The 13100-nt window shown below is 38.8% G+C and overlaps 1 protein-coding gene across 1 annotated transcript in view; it reads left to right on the forward strand.

The window, feature by feature from the left end:
• The window catches only part of LOC117390920 (alcohol dehydrogenase 1-like), a 153302-nt gene that overhangs the window by 118421 nt on the left and 21781 nt on the right, over positions 1 to 13100 (forward strand). The gene's annotated exons all lie outside the window — the stretch shown is intronic.

Here is a 13100-nt window from a genome sequence, read left to right on the forward strand (position 1 = left end):
GTGTATCATGAATGCTTTATAACAAATATAGCAAGAGCAAGTACAGACATGTTTGAATTTACGTGCTTTCGGGGGACTTTGACTTTTCTTGTGGACTAATCATAACAATAACCATAATAACTACTGTCCTAAACTTTACTTATTCCAACCCATGAATTCATTTTAAACCACATAATATTGATGGATTTCAATATTCATGAGGACCCCATGTTCCCACATAGGAGGCAGGCCTGCATAAATTGTGTGTACACAGATTTTAGCCGCCACAACATGATAAATATCTGCCTACGGTAAGTCCTCTGCTAACATGAGTCTAATATAGGGACTATTCCAATTCACTACTGCTATGCTTTTTATCCATATGGGAAATCAAGTGTTTTCAGTACACCTGAATGTTGTGATATCAATCCATACATGTTTTATGTCTGAAAAGTATTTCAGTTTACCTTGACATTTTACAGCAATGATAAAACTGCCCAGGGACTAAATGGAGTGCCTGCTGCTCCCACAGTGAGACGAGGATGTGTCCACACAGATAAGAGACACTGCACATGGTCCTGGTTATGTTTCATTGATCAGAATGTTTCATTCTGATCAATGAAACAAAACCAGCCATGATAAGTCAATGTGTGACATAAACAGATTTCACTGACAGATAAAAACTCAAAACTGAAGAGAAATGTAGTTTAGTGTTTTGTTTCAAAAGCCACAAATTAAATCTGCCATCAACTATGTTTGTCATTATATACCAATCATGACAGGCATTTGTTGTTATAGCACTAAATATACTGCAGATTCCTTTTCTGTTTAAAGGTGCACTGTGTAACTTTTCTGGTGGAGGGTTTGCCCTCTGCTTACTTGAGATGTCATTGATTTCCCAACAATGTAACAAGCAAGTGATACTGCCTAGCCAAGTTACAGGTCAGATTTGTGGAGAGGTGACCCAACTCACAGTAAGAGTGCATGTTTTTCAAGGTACTTTTGACCAATGAAATGATAAAATCTCATCCTCACCCTCTGCGGGTGGTCTCATCCTTTTTCTAAGCTCAGGTCCTCTACCCCAGGCCTGGGAGCTTGAGGGTTCTGCGCAGTATCTTTGCTGTTCCTAGTACTGCACTTTTCTAGGCTGAGATATCTGATGTTTTTCCTGGGATCTGCTGTAGCCACTCCTCCAGTTTGGGGGTCACTGCCCCAAATGCTCCGATGACCACCTTCACCTTCCAGGCCTTCTCCAGCTCTTCTTTGAGCCCCTGGTATTTTTCTAGTTTCTCATGTTCCTTTTTCCTGATGTTCCCATTACTTGGTACTGCGATGTCCACCACAACGGCTTTGCTCTGTTGTTTATCCACCACCTTTCTCAAGCCATTGGGTGGATTTCTTGATATTATCCACTTCAGTTATGTTCCGGTGGTACATCCCGTGCAGGGGCTTGTCCTTCCATGATGGTTCCTGCAGCAGCTTAAACTTAGTTCAAGTCCTTATAGGACCAGCCTTCTATAGATAGTACCAAATATAAGAATAGAATATAATTACTGGAGGCTCCTTTGTAATGTAACGCATGTGCCTGCTGTCTGTACTTCCCCTTCTGATATCAGATAAAACTTCTTTCACCTCTTTACCTCGTCTGCAATCACTTCCTTCACAATTACAGCCTGGTGTAATTGTGAAGGAAGAGAGATTTCTGGTGATATGAGTGGTGAAATAATGCTCAGCCTTTTTTTTTTTTTTTATTTATTTCAATAGGAGATCAAGTTATTTAAGCAGAATCCTTTTTAGTTTGGTCATCTTTGGAGTTAAACAATAAGGAGCTGTTTGTGTGCACATACCTAATAGTGTGTGCATATGTGTGTCCACTGAATTTTGCCACTGCTTTCAATAACCATTACATAATAGTTCAAATCATATTATGTTTCAATACGGTATATTGTAAGCGCTACCATAATGTTTGTATTGCACTTTACCATGCTACTGACCTGCACCACCTTCATACACACACAAACCCTCTCCCCCAAAAAAAGTGCAGATCCACACTCCACACAAATACATCCTATGAGCTGTTATTTTTAGAAGCCTCACGGTGGCTCACTCACACCCAGTAACATGAGGACACACGCTCAGACAGCACAATCTGGCATCAGGCTAACAATGAGAAATGGCTCCCAGCTCTGTGCTTGGGTGAATCATTGTGTTAGACTGTGCATGCAAAGATGGAACAGCATTCATGCAAGAGCCAATGTTACTATTGACTTTACAACAGAAAGGCCATAGGGTTTGAATGTAGAGACATGAGTGCCAATCTAGAGTGTGGAGTAGCAGAAAAAGATACTAAGTAAATAGCATGTACTTTACCTCCTGTGGTTGCTCAAAATATGACATGCTCCAAAGGTTATTCCAGGAAAAGGCAGAGATACAAAAATGTTTAGGATATAGTGAGGTTACAGTGTTTCAGGAGGGGGGAATTGGCGACATTTTCTCCTCCATTTGAGAAAAGGGAGCTTGTGAGAAGGATTGTGCTGGGAGCTATTGTGGCTGGCTTGTACTTCTGAGTGTCCAGCCAACTGAATACTGAGCTGCAGTCCCAGTGGTGGGCTCGATACATTCGTCTTTATTTTAGATGGTTTAAAAGACAAATATTATACTTTTGATTTGGCATGGATATTTTAGAACTTCAAATAATGGCTATCTGGGAAATGGTGTTCTACTTCTGGAAACTAAATATTGAAACAAATTAATAAAAAAACAACAACAAACAAATCACAACTAGGGTTAGCAACCTTTTCTGACATGCTAACACAAGCGTGCAGTTATAATGAATGTGATGGTGATGATTTACCCCAAACTTTTACCTATGATGTAACAATCTTGATGTAACAAATTCAAAATTCAAAAACGAGTGCTTAAATGGAGCAGAGTTAACAGAATTCATCAAAGAAGTGCGACTGAAGCTAAAAACCACTCCAGGTTTTAAATTATAATGTTATTTTTGCCTATGCAATTCAGCTACTAACAACATAACTAATATTTGAGGATTTGTCCATGCAAAGGCAGATATTTACAAGAGCCCATACTTTGCTAAAATTGTATGTCTGGATCCATGTTGCAGACAAACACACACATGAATTAGTTATTGTTATGCAATTAGACATGTTTCCTGTGATGTCTGTGTCATGTGTCGAAATGTTTAGCACACAAAGAGGCGGTGACAGGAAACCCCAAGGCAAAATGAATATTGTATTATGATCATAAAAATAAGCTTGCCAAGTTTCCCTGCGTTGGTAGTTTGGCCTGAAAGCAAGATAATGAAATATGAGATAAATGGGTTTTGTGTCCTAATGGAAAGATAAAAAAAAGGAAAGTAGGTTCTTGACAATGGTTGAGAGAGTGAATTGTGATGTATTTGGTATTTCTTGGCTTAGTCTTGAACATTTTTTATTTTTTTTTTTTTTTTTTTGCAAATGTTTCAATGTACAGTTTGTATTTCAACTTATAAGACATCTTATCAGCCCTTCTCCAGCGTCTCAAAGAGGATTATACTGTATGCTGGCTCTGTAAGTATGGGTGAGTGGAGAAGTGATGAAGCGAAGCTGATTTTAGTCCGAAATCCAATCACAAAATGTTATGCTCTGGTCTGGCTATTATCACAGGATTTGCGTGGTACCACTGGGTTGCAGCGTTGAGGTCAAGGAAAAAGTTTACAAAAAGTGTTATATCATTATGTCTGCAGAGAGATTGTGAAGAGGGAAAAATGTGTGTAAATATACAAGAAAGTGAAAAAAAAATAAAGTCATGTAATATGGTTCTTAAGTGAAGTTAAGTAGGAGGTTAAAGTGAAGCTTTCAATCGATGTGACCCAGGTAAAAAGAAGAAAAAAGCTAAATGGTAATCTGTGTGTTATACAAGTGGGTTTTCTCAATAATACAACCTATAACTGGTTGTACTTTATATTGGATGTGACCACTCTATTGGTAATGTTTATGTCAAGAGAGGGATTCGAACCGCCAACTTTCAGATCAGTGGACAAACACTCACACTAACTGAGCCGCTGTCGCCCTTTCTAAAGTGAAGTGGAAGTCCACAGTCATGCACCTCACAATATTTGAGCTTAGAGAAGCTGCACTACGCTGCTCTTGCCTTGTAAACTCATACATTTTTAAGCACTGACTTCTAGAGGGGTGTAGCAGTGGACCAGCAGATGCTTCCCAATACACTGTAAATACACACTGTTGTACTTGGCAGAAAAGATTCATTTTGTTTTGTGATTCAAAGTGCACACACAGGTCCTTATGCTCCAGTGGAAGATTTATTCTGTCCCATAAACATTTTGGTTTGCACAGGCACTAGTCCAGGTATCGCATAAAAACAAGAGATGAATGTCAACCAAATGTGGGCTAGTTTGAATTCAAGTATATCTTTGTAACCATATGTGTTATTTTTATGCTTGTTATAGAGAGCAAAGGGTGGTGTTTGATTAACTGTTTCAACCCCATGCATTTCTAAGAATATTGGACATTTTCATCAAAAACATCAAACCAATGACAATGACCAAAGTTAATGTATTGCTGTTTCCCTGAGTAATTAGCATTGAGCAGCAGTTAGATCAAAGCCTCATTAGCATACCATTACTTTCCCTCAGTGGAAAAATGTGTGATTTAGTTTCCAGTGCGTGATAAGATGCTATCAAACCAGTCAAATGTTTAATGATAAAAGCTCATTTGAATTGGCATGAGATTGGCCAAACTGAAAACTGAAGCCCCCAAAAGATACTAATTTAAACCCAAACTGTGTGCAACGCTGCTATGCAATCTCACAGGCATGCTCCACTTCCTAGCCGTGTGCAACTAACAGCACAAATTCAATTATGTGGGGTCGTGGTGCTTCTTCATGTCAGAGAGTTGGCTCAAATGCTTCAAATACTGCACAAAAATGCAAAAAAATTTAGAGCAGTTGTTCAAATTAACCTCATACTAATGTGCTGTAAACGATGTGTCCTGGTGCCAGTGTGCATTAGCTCAGAGCACAGTTGAGCTGCTCTGACTCTACACTTCCTGTTAATTATCACATGGGCTGGAACCCCCACCCTTCATTCACACACACCCCTGGCATCACACCTCTGCCCACCTGCCCTCCTCCACACCTGGGAGCCAAAGGAATTCTATTATAAAACCCACCTTTACTTTTCATTACAACATAATAATCCAATTACTAACACACAAACAAGACACATTCCGGTGATTCCTCACACCCAAGCAGCAGGAAAACACATGACTAGTATACTATATATTATACTATATACTATACATCTACACACTTCTTAGAGGTTTGGCCGTCATGGCAACCTCACTTCTGGTCGTACATTTTTTTTTCTCATAATTATTGGCTGTTTTTTTTTTTCCTTTCATAACTGTATACCAATGAGCCCTGAATAGCTCATAATTTCAACCCATTTTATAAGGTGAGTTAGTGTGATCAGTTTGTTCTAATATTGTTCAGTCTAATGAGAAGATTGATAGAGATTTTATGTAATAAACCCTTCCGTAAACACCACCTCCTCTGGTCTGCTGCTATAGGCTGTAGTTCATATGCACAATAAGCCTGGTGGCTTTCACAGAAAGTCCAAAGGAAATGAAGAGGAAATATCAGAGCGCTCCTGTGGGAGTTGCTGTCCTCTCAAAGGCCGAGGAAATTGATGAAATCAGGAGTCAAAGAGCTGCATGAGCAGCCAATATATTCTGTTGGCTGGTTTGATGTGGAAGTGCTGGTGATAGTGGGGAGAAGGAGGAGAGCTCGCTCAATGCGCCACATACTAAAATAGTGTTTGGCAGTGGGCCGCACCGCTCTGGGGATTTCTCTGTGCACCTCACAGTTAAGATAGTCCACTGCAGCCACACATGCACAGATAAGTCATTCTTCATGAGCGGCTGTTGTGTGCTGGATACAAAAGAGAGGCTGGACATTAAAATTCATAACACTATTACAAGGTGCAGGAGATGTATATGAGTGGGATTGTTTACAAAAGCCACCAGCAGCACATAACCCAAACTCCCACAGAGGGCTGGTCTCATGTATGCGTATAGAAAGACTGTTCAGATAACAAGGAACCACTATGTGCACCATGGAATAAATGAATATATTTACATATGCATGCTATTAATGTAATCTATACATGTTACTAATAACATAATAATCACATTATTTTGTGTTGCATTCTAGATGTTTAAAGTTACATTAAATAGATACAAAAGCCCCTGGCCTTTTTAATGACACATTTCAAACCAGACATCTTTGTACAAAGACTTACTGTGCCTATTGAAGCTAAAGCAGTGACAGGCTTGACAGGTGAACTCAGAGAGGTATTAAAAATCCTACAGTGAGGTGACAGCTGACAGGAGTCATACAGGAGTGACACTAACAACATTAAATACCAGGGCCATCAGTCCCTTTGTTTAATATGGTGATGTAACTAAACACGTGGGGGCCAAAAACGTAATGATGGGATGACATGTTATTTAAGTATTTTATATCACTAATACTAATTGTATACTATTCATAACAAGGGTTTAAGAAATCATTTATAAGTTAACAATAATCACTTTATTCAAACCATATAGTACAATAATCCATCCCAGCCCCAAAATTTGGTTTTAGTTCATTGCTATCTATAGTGTCTATCCACAGCTTTCATTATAGATACAAGTATGTGATAGTCAAAATGTAAAGTGACCTTTTTAATTATGAAATACATTCACAGCATTTCAGATATAATCTTTTTAGCCAAACCTTATGGCATGTAATCTCCAAACCTGATCATCCAATTAGAAATGGCTGCCATTTTCTCTGAGTGATTCATTGACATTATCTATATGTCATATTAACTGCACCAGGAGATTATTTTATTCTCCTAAGACCTATATTGTTTTTATTCTTGCGCTCAAGCTCACATTCGAAATACAAGATCTTTAATTAAAGCAGAAATTTGGAGATGATCTGGTCTGCGGTGCATTCTCACCTGTGTGTCATAAAATGACGGGTGCAGGAGGATGCTGGGGGTCATGAGGCATGCGGAGGTGGAGGGCACAATTCTTAAAAGATTAATGACACTGAGAACACAAAAAAGAGGAATTCTATAATAGGGGAATGGCAACTTGTGCTAAAACCAAAAAAGAATAATAATTTGCACATGACCTACAACATACTCGTTTTGTATGCTTTAGTATTTGTGCTAAATATTTATCACAGTTTTACATGAGTTAAGGGGCAATTGATTTGAATAGAAAAAAAAAGTTGAGAAGTATAAACATGCAGAAAGTAGAGGTGAGTTCTAAAAAGTCATTGCCCTCATGTGTGTGTCACTGCTGACCACACCTGTAACCTCCCTGAACCTAATACATCCACACCCTAGATGTCCACAGTACAATCTGTTCTACAACATCACAAGCAGCGTCTTTACGCACGTCTGTGCCCCATAGGGCTTGAAACTGTGCTCACATCTGGAGCGGGGCGAGTGCGGTGTGACCTCAAGTCGACTTACGCAGTCCGCGGTGACAGGAAAGTTCCTGGAACTGAGCAAATTGGATCAACTTCATATCAGGGACTGTCTCCTCCTGCCACTGTCTGCACAGGTGAGCCTGGGTCTGTCTATGTGTCGTTCAAAAACCTTTTTCTCCTCTGCCATGGCGCCTCCTCCGTGGACAGTCCTCACGGTGTATTTAGCCACAGGTGAAAGAAAAGACCACTGCTTATAGGAGAAGCGTACTCAGGGGGAAACATCCGTTTGAAGGACGTTGTCATAAAAATAAGTTCTCTGATCAGCTGATGGACTCACGTGGCTCATGGTGCGTGTTTGGAGTGAATGATGCACAGTGTATGTGAACAAGGCCGGCCCAAAAGTAAAGTAAACAGAACTAAATCTAGTGAGCACTGAGGTCGCTCCACAGAGCCACTAATGTGTGAACACAACCTAAAATGAGTGTTTGCTTATTTTGATATGATCTCTGTTAGGAATAGAACTAGTTTTGCTGAGTGCAGATGCAGAAACCAAAGAGCCTTCTTGGTTCCCTGGGACTCTAACAGGCACCCCTATTTCCAGCAATTATGTTGCTAGGTTAGAGTTATAGAATTAACCAAAATGAGCAGTCTAACCTGTCATATGCACTTTAAGGATGTGTGCTAGTGTAGTTGTTATATAGTTTTACCAATTTGCCTATTTTTTTGTTTGTGTTTCTATATGTTTGAGTCTAAAACCTCCCCCAGCTACTCTTAACTCCAGCGACCTTAGCTTTGGAAATGCTTAGTCGGCCTTGGAATATTTTCTTTTTCAAATTTCAAAATGTTAAGTTTGTAGGTGCGGACTGTTATTGACTTTTTGTATTGACATGACTCACATTACCAAGTCAGAACAGTCCTTTCACAACAAGCTTTCAGATGGAGCGCGGCAAAGCAAATAGTGATTGAAGTTAGCAATTAGACTGACCCGGGTGTTCACGGAGTGTTCCAGCAAATGTACGCATCCTTCCAGACTCTGGCAAAATAAAGGTCGTGCAAACCATTATACTTTATCTTCATTAAAACATTATCATGCAAGACTTCATGTGGCATTTTCCACTGTTAGCAACCAGATGTGTCTTCCATGTTTCTGCACAAGCTCAACTAAGAATGCATTGCTCAATTACATTAGATCTAATTTGGCATCACGAAAAGGAAATGTGTGTAGTGACTTGTTTTCTGGGGCATTTTCTGAGTTTGTACATAAACGGTTTATGATATATTTTAGAATTTTTATCAGTAGTGTGTAATCTTAAGTATAGTACAATTATTACACAATACATAAACATAGAGTGCGTGGGATTCACTGTTAAAGGGCTGGTCAAAGTATTTATTTTGTTTTCAAAGGGGTTTTCTTTATTAAAAAAAAAGAAAAACATTCATTCTTATTATGAGCAGGCTTGCCGCTACACAGCTCTGACCTATAACTGTGGCGTTATCTGTTTCTCTCTATGTTAGATAAGTACTATAGTGTGGAACATTCCAGGAAAAGCAATAACATCTCCATGGAGACAAGTAGATGCCAGACCTTCCACCAGAAAAATGTTAAATAGTACTCATTTAAGCAGCAACAACACAAATATTCCTAAACCCATAAATCAAGTGACTATTTTGCATGTTCGCCTGCTAAAGATCAGGAAGACAAATGTATAGAAAGTGTATAACGGTTTGGTTATCATGCCCGAGTTTTTAAATACTGCTCGTGCCTCAAAAAGTGCAATTTATGCTTGTTTGGCTTCTGTCATCTCCCTGTCTGATTCTTAATATCTTTGTGCGTTCACCTGTCACACCTGTCACACACCTGTCTTTCCTCTGGTTTCACCGACACAGCAGGCCTTTGTGAACAGATGGCTGGTTTAAACTGTGTTAGTCCACAAACTTTATCCAAAAAAAGATGTACGGTATTGTAATGAATAATTTAAAACAATCGAATCTCGTAATATAATACATGTTTAACCTTATAAACAATTTGCTTGGTTGAGTTAATTTGCCAAAACAGATATCTCAGTTTTCTTTTTTATCATAATTTATTATTAAAAATCAGTATCAGTGACCGGATTTACTCAAGGAAGAACAAATGGTACACGGTCACATTATTATCCAACGTTTTTTTCGCCCCATTGAGCCGCTATCGTCCCACATAGAATAGAATCTTTGCACTGCGTGAAAATCAATTTGTTTTTTGACAGCATTACTAGACACAGGGTTAATTGCGAGCCTTCGACAACTTTTCAAATTTCACTTGTTGTTTTTTTTGCCAGCGACATCTTCATTTGACCCTTTGTGCACAAATATATCTCCGACTTGTTCTGCTCCGTGTCTGTTTAAGTCCCTCAAGTGGAAGATCTAACGCCATTGTCTCCGCTCATGCACAAAATCGTTCAAACATATAGCCTGTTGTTTTGCTTTGGTTGATGAATAAGAAGACATTTTGTATCCCGCCACATAATTAAGTAACAGTTTCATTAGCTGTGTACGGTGGACCCGGGGTGATTACAGAAATAAGTAGAAGACAAAGGCATGAAAAGATTACCCCATTGATTTTAGCCTGTGTTCCGCGCGAGTTCACATGACTGGAGATACGGTGTCTTTCTGAAAGCTATTCTGCTCCAGTGCTATTTGTATATGTCTGCATCAACACGGATACAGATTTGTCCCTCTGTCCAAACTGCGTCAGCCAGTCTGCCCTTGATATTAAATTCAATGAGATTACACAAAAACCCAAAAGCAAAGTTAAGGTTCGCTGTTTATGCAAGAGTCTACAAGATTTTTAAAAGTGCCCCCCAGAATATGTGTATGTATGTGTGTGTGTGTGTGTGTGTGTACGGAGACGCTTGGCATTTGGCATTTCTCTTCTGATGTTGTTTGGCCGGAGTGTCCCTGAAACAGCCCTTTCATTTTCTCTTGTTTACTCGCTGCTCCACTTCTTGTTTCAGAGCTGGGGCCAGGCCAGGAGACTGAGATAAACTGTCACGTATAAAATATTTGTGAGAGCACGTTGCCCACACATATGCAGATGCTCTACAAAGAGAAGAGTGCGTCTGATTTTGAGACGGTGGGATATTTGTTCAAGGTGCACTATGCAACTTGACTGCTGGGGTGTCGGCCTACTTCGTGTCTCTATGGCGATGATGATATGCTTTGCCTAGGATGCTCTACAGTATAGTATTAAACGTATTTACCATGTTTGTATGACTAAAAATACATGTATTCTTATAGTGAATTGGGTCACCTCTCTATAAATCTGATCTTTAACTCGACCAGGTGGCAAAATCAGCTCGTTTCCATGGAGATAGATTCATTTAATTCAATAATATTCATGTTTAGATTTGTTGTACTGTGATTTAACGTCTTTCTTATTCTGTAAAGCACTCTGAATGACTTAGAGTACGAACTGAGCTATACAAAAAAAACCTTGCCTTGCCTTAATGCCATATTGTTGAACATTATCATCAGCTGGTGGACCCTCAACTAGAAAACTTACATAGTCGATTTTTAAGTTTTATGAAGCAAAGCTAAGATTTTGTCAATGTGAAGTATGAAAATAACACATTCATAGATCACAGTGCTGTTACATGCAAAATAAAACAGAAAACGACACAAAAACCTCTCATGCAAATACTGGAATTTTCTATAAGGATATTTGCATTTATTGCCTTTATTATAATGTATATGAGATGCAAAAGTACACCTAGACTGCAGACCTGCCACTCAACACGATATCATATCCAGTCTTGATTTGCATAATCCACCTGAGGCTCCATTGTGTTGGTGGAGAGGACCTTTACTCTCCTTCAAATTTCCTCCATATTGTCTCATCAACATGTCCTATTTTACCTTAGACCACCCTCATCAACTGCGACAGCGAGGTAAACACCACCAACAGTTTTTTTATAGTCCTCTTTCTGTGCTTAATTTACTGTTTTATGTCACCTTTATGTGTCAATTTGCCACATCTAATTTCAAGTTTAAAGCAACCATATTAACTCATACAGTACTCCACTTTTGGTGTAGTTTTTTTCTGCTTTACACAACTGTCCGTGCTGTGCTAGTGTGTCCATTGGCTCATATCGATTCAGTTGGAGGAGCCCAGCTGGTGTGTGTCGGTCTGCCCGTCTCAGCTCTTTTTCTTTTGCAGACGCAAGGCCCCATGCACTCGGAAGCCAAATCCCCACAAGCAGCCATTATGCAGACACATGTAAGCACCTTATTAGATTGAAAACTTTTTTTTTCTCATGATTACCACAATAACATGCTTCAGTGAGAACATTAAACAACACTTATTATAAAACTTGACTTAGAATCATTTTATAACAGTGTTCCCTCTTTGCTCTTTGTTTACCAAATCTGTTCCTTCTGAGCATTAATAAAAAAGACTTGGTTTAGAATTTTCCAGGATTGTTATACTACAGGTAAAATCTGGAGGTTTTCAAAAATCATCACCAGCCTCATTCTGACCATTTCTGTCGTCAAACTGCATTCAGTAAAACTGTGAACCAATTGTGTTGGCATGACTTTGCTTGTTTTTTCAATGGCAAGTCCCTCTGCTGCTACTTGGCAAGGCAAAGCAAGTTTATTTGTGTAGCACAATGCATACACAAATTAATTCAATGTGCTTTATAGAATAAGAAAGACATTAAAATCACAATACAACAAATCAAAACATAAATAATCACCATAAAATTAACATTAAAAGAGAACAGTGCAGAATAATGTGCAAGGCTAAACAGAACCATTTTGAGCCTGGATTTAAACACTGTCAAAGTAGAGGCCTGTCTCACATCTTCAAGAAAGACTGTTCCAGGTTTTAGCTGCATAAAGCTGATGATGTGCTAAAACCAAATCCCAGCACATGGAGCACATCTGTAGAATGGTGTCTATTGTCTGTAGATATCCATTATTTTTATTATAACTTTTAGGTTCAAAGGTACTCAAGACAACTTTTAAATGCTAAAGACAATACAAATGATGCATACTCGTTGTCCTTGAAGTTGCCACTATATGGATATCATTATTGAAGTTATAAAAAGTCCTTTCCCATGGTTTCGACAACAGCATGTTTTGGTGACCACATTAAACATGGATGTGTTCTGGGTCACACAGAGCAACGAACAAACAATAACTAGTTTATTTTGATAAATGGATTGTGAAGTTTTCTTGTATCTGTTTGACAGAAAGCCTCTTCATCACTGCCTAATGAACGCCGTTAAAAGACTAGAGGAAGTCAATCAATACCGATGCACTCAGCCTTTAATTATTAGCCACAGTAATAAACACAAGCTTTTCAATCTGCTTATGATACTGCTGTGTTGACTCAATATGGAGCTCAATAGGAACATTTTTGTGTACTTTTAGATGTTTGATATCATGGTGAGCAGAATGCATTTGTGGAGTTTTCACAATATTACGAAGGTTTGTGAAACATACGGAGAATAAAGTCTGATGCAAAGATGAATGGACACTGTATAAGAAACTGTGAGGATGTGTAACACTCAAAACGCAAAATGCAAATAGTTGGGGCGAGATATGAATGAAACTTCCATTCTAAACCAAAATCT

Source organism: Periophthalmus magnuspinnatus, chromosome 22 (assembly GCF_009829125.3).
Source record: "Periophthalmus magnuspinnatus isolate fPerMag1 chromosome 22, fPerMag1.2.pri, whole genome shotgun sequence".
Classification (NCBI taxonomy): Eukaryota; Metazoa; Chordata; class Actinopteri; order Gobiiformes; family Gobiidae; genus Periophthalmus; species Periophthalmus magnuspinnatus.